This window comes from Triturus cristatus, chromosome 4_1 (genome assembly GCF_964204655.1).
Source record: "Triturus cristatus chromosome 4_1, aTriCri1.1, whole genome shotgun sequence".
Classification (NCBI taxonomy): Eukaryota; Metazoa; Chordata; class Amphibia; order Caudata; family Salamandridae; genus Triturus; species Triturus cristatus.
Window position 1 is genome coordinate 145,418,311 of NC_140585.1, and position 4,450 is coordinate 145,422,760.

At 46.8% G+C, this 4,450-nt stretch overlaps 1 non-coding gene across 1 annotated transcript; it reads right to left on the reverse strand.

The window, feature by feature from the left end:
* Positions 1-3,116: 3,116 nt before the first annotated feature.
* Positions 3,117-3,189, reverse strand: TRNAV-AAC (transfer RNA valine (anticodon AAC)). The gene has a single exon. It is a non-coding gene; the product is annotated as a tRNA-Val (tRNA).
* Between the last annotated feature and the right edge of the window lie 1,261 nt (positions 3,190-4,450).

Consider the following 4,450-nt stretch of genomic DNA (forward strand, 5'->3'; position numbering starts at 1 on the left):
AAAGAAACGTCAGTAATTGATCTGCGGAGTTTTGACAGAAGTGACGAAGACCTAACCCAAGGAAGTCCATAGAGACCCCAAGTAGGTGAGTCTTAGGGGTCCACCTGAAGTGGTGAAGTCACCACCCAAGGAGATTGAGAGAGACGACTGAAAAGGATGTATAAGTGTAGCTCAGAAGTGGTGAAGGTTTAACTTAAGGAAACACATACAGGACACAAGAGAGTGGGTTCAAGGGGTCCCCACAGATGTGGTGAAGGCGCACACCAATGAGAAGAGAAGGACAGACACCACAGTAAAGGGTCCACAGGATCAACCCATTCATAATGAGAGGCCAACTCAAGGAGAATAAGAGAAACCTCGGGTCAAACCAGAGCTGGACAATGGCAATACAAGGAAAGACACAAAAGGTGATGGGAGGAAAGCTTGCAAATAGTGCAAACCACTGTCAATCGCTCTGAGTAGTGTGCCAAAACATGATTTTTCTCCATCTGTGTCGCTCCGGATGGAAGCAAGTCAAGGAAAGTCTGGGAGACCTCAGTGTATGGTCTGAGGGGCCCACCCCAGATGTGGTGGAGCGGCAATCCAACTAAATCAACAGAATCCTCAAGAATGACAAGTGTGGTCCACCGTGAAACGTGTAGGCACAACCTGAGGACGTCTGCTCAGAAAAGGATCTGTGGGGTCACTCTGGAAGGGATGATGGTGCAATCCAAGCCGAATGAAAAGACACCTCAGTGCATGGTCTCTGCGACCCACCTAGCTGTGGTGATAATGCCATCCCGGAAGATCCTCAGACCCCTGAATAATGGTCTACATGGTCCACCATGAAATGGTAGCGACACAACTCAAGGAAGTCTGCGGTCTCCTCAGAAACAGATCTATGAGGTCAGCCTGGAAGTGGTAATGGTGCAATCCAAGGAGATTTAAAGAGCCCTCGATAAGGTGTCTATGGCGTCAACCCAGGGGCGGTGATTACACAGAAGTTGATCATCTGCCAGTAACAGTTAAACCACTGAGCGCCCAGTGCTGATGAGCGCAACAGTAAATGTCAGTCAATTCAGGTGTATCGCACAGGTGTTGGCGGACATCCAATCTGAGAAGGAGGCAGCTGTTTTAACTTATTGTGATGTACCCAGGAAAATCACTTTTTGTACCGTGGAAACAAGTCTGTATGTTGGTGCCTTTAGGACGATGCAAGGTCTGTGCATCAGGTCACGTGCTTCTTAATCCACCAATAGGAGGAGATGGATGAATCAATTTGAATACATTGTTTTTTAACTGTTCTAACTATTGTTTTTTTTTTTTATAAGCGAGGTGTTTTATAGTTTGGTTAAACTAAAATAAAGTATTTATTAAACTCATTGAATTGCAGATATAGAACACCACCAGCCAGCTGGGGCTGACTCAGAAGACCACACAATGTGTGTGTATTTGTAATCAGTGGCGGAGACTACACAATGTGTGTGTGTATTTGTGTAATCAGTCTGGAGACTACACAATGTGTGTGTATTTGCAATCAGTGGCGGAGACTACACAATGTGTGTGTGTATTTGAGTAAACGGTGCTGGAGACTACACAATGTGTGTGTATTTGTAATCAGTGGCGGAGACTACACAATATGTGTGTGTATTTGTGTAATCAGTGCTGGAGACTACACAATGTATGTGTATTTGTAATCAGTGGCAGAGACTACACAATGTGTGTGTGTATTTGTGTAATCAGTGCTCGAGTCTTCACAATGTGTGTGTATTTGTAATCGCTGCTATTCTCAGAAGTCCTTGCTCCTGGGGTGGAGGGAGCGGCACATTCAGATCATGAAGGAAATTCCAGTTAACCAGTTACAAGTGGTTTCTTCTGGTTTCATTTGTTGGCTTGGATATTTGACATTTGATGAACTGCAGTAGAGACAATCAATGTTATTCCTGTTGTGTAGCGGGACTTGTTAATTGTGTCTGTTGAAATTGTACTGGATCCATAAAATGTTGTGTATACATTCAGGTCAATGTCCTAGTGTCCATAAGATGGACCAGGATCTAGTGGAAAAGTTGCAGCTGGTGAACTGGGACTTCCAAGGATTGAAGTAGGGCACATGTATGACTTGAGACCAGTGCATGCGCATCATATGTAGATACCTTTATCACATGCCCTCCATCACTCTTCACCCTGCAGCTGTAACATGCTCCATTTCCTTACCTCTATGTGTCTTTTCTGTGCCTGTGTCTCTCACTCTCTCACACTTCCTTAACTCACTCCCAGTGCCTGTGTCTATCACTCTCTCACATCCCCTTAACTCCCATCGGGTGCCTGAGTCTCTCACTCTCTAATGGTCTCTTAACTCACTCCCAGTGCCTGAGTTTCTCACTGTTTTAACTCACTCCCAGGGCTTGTATCTCTCCCTCTCTCAAACTCTCTAAACTCACTCCCAGTGCCTGAGTCTCTGTCTCTCATACTCTTTGCTCACTCCCGGTGTCTGACTCTCTCACTCTCTAATGGTCTCTTGGCTCACTCCCAGTGCCTCTGTGTTTCACTCACTCACACTCTCTTAACTCACTACCAGTGCCCGTGTCTCTCACTCTCTCTCAATGCACTCTCAGTGCCTATGTCTTTCACTCTCCCACACGCTCTGAACTCACTCCCAGTGCACGAGTCTCTCAGTCTCTCACACTCTCTTAACTCACTACCAGTGCCTGTGTCTCACTCTCTCTTAACTTCTCCCAGTGCCTGTGTCTCTCCCTCTCTCACACTCTCGTAACCCACTCCTGGTGCCTCAGTCTCTCCGAGGTCCCTCTCTTGTGCTCTCTTGTGCTTTAGTATTCTATGTTCAGAGTCTGGCCATCTCGTGCCTATGTTTGTGTAAACATTGGTGTAAACATTGCTGTCTGCCTGTGTCAGTGCCTGCACCATGTGCAGTGCTTGCGAGTGATGGATGGAAGCGGCTGCCCTGCTGCCTGACTGTAAAGGGACAGAAAGAGTCCGATGTAGAAGAAGAAGCTGAATGTGTAAAGAAATATTAAATGGAAAGTTTCTGAGGTGTGGGGCTGTTACATGTGCAGTCCTACCTGCATCGGAATATTACAAGAATTAGCTGCAGTGAGTTCGATTTATAAAGAAAAAAGTGTTTCCGCCCGGTCTCGAACCGGGGACCTTTCGCGTGTTAGGCGAACGTGATAACCACTACACTACGGAAACCCACTTGCTCAGCTTCGGCTTAGTTTTACGTCTGATATCTAACAAGCACTGGCTGCAGCTTCTAGAGTGCACTGAAAACAACAGATAGGAGGTGTCTCATTAAATGCATAGAACTGAATGCTGCACAGAGGGAGGTTTATGTGACAGAGCAGACATCGTTGAGGGCTGCAGGGGTAAGTGATCTTTGTTCACATTTAAAAGGCTCTCACTGAACACTCAGCAGTGACTGCTGCACAGATAGCAGGTCTCTGTTCGTGGGTAAGGGATCTCTCGCTGAATTCAGATCGCTAACCAGTGTCTGCAGGGCTGCGAGCTCGTCGCTCTGCACCCTGTAAGTAGATTCTGCATAAGCCATTTGTGACTGGGAACTGGAATGTGCAAGGAATCTAGGATTCCTGCCCCGCATGGGAACAATGCAACCCTTTACTACGAAGTCTAACACTGGACACATCGAACTTTACAGGTGTAACACGCGCGAGTCGTTTCCATGCTTGTTCTGTGCCGGTGTCTCACACTCTCCACGAGGTCTCACTCCGATCCCCACTGCAGCCACGGGGTTCTGTTGTCTCACTTACACTGCTGGGATATTACAGACGCATTCTAGCACCAGACTGTTGCCTGTCAGTGTGAATATGTGCACGGTTGTTTGCACCACAGCCTGTGATGTCTCTGAGAGTGTGCACGGCTGCCTGTACTCGTGCCTGTAAGGTCTGCAGCAGGCGGGACGGCTGAACGCCGTGTCTAGATAACAGGTGACTGCACAGTTATGTTTGCCAGAGTAGTGTTTTGTTAATTGTGTTGCTCTCTCACGGCGCAGAAAGGTTGCACATTTATAACACGACACCTGTTTAAAGCCATCTGGATTAGAAATCGCCTGGTCTAGTTTCGGTCAGCTGATTCCCGCACATGTTCTACGATTTACTGCGATGACGTCACCATTGCGTCAAATGTAAGGAGTCAACTACAAGTGAAATCTTTAATATGCAAATTAGTGGTTGTGAAACTTGAAAAACTTCTACCTCTTACTAGTATTTTTTGTTCTCAGAATGGCAGCCAGTGTGATATCAGACCGGAGGCGCCAGCAGGTCTTAAAGTAAGATTCCAGGCGCTTGCTTCAGTGAGCCTGACTCGGGTTGTTTGCTTTCATAAAATGACATCTCATGTGCCCAAAGGAAGGGATGAACCTCGGATCTGGAGAGCTCACTTGCAAGCAGGCAGACACATGCAAAAAAGAGGCTAGTACAGTGTTAGCTCACCTGAA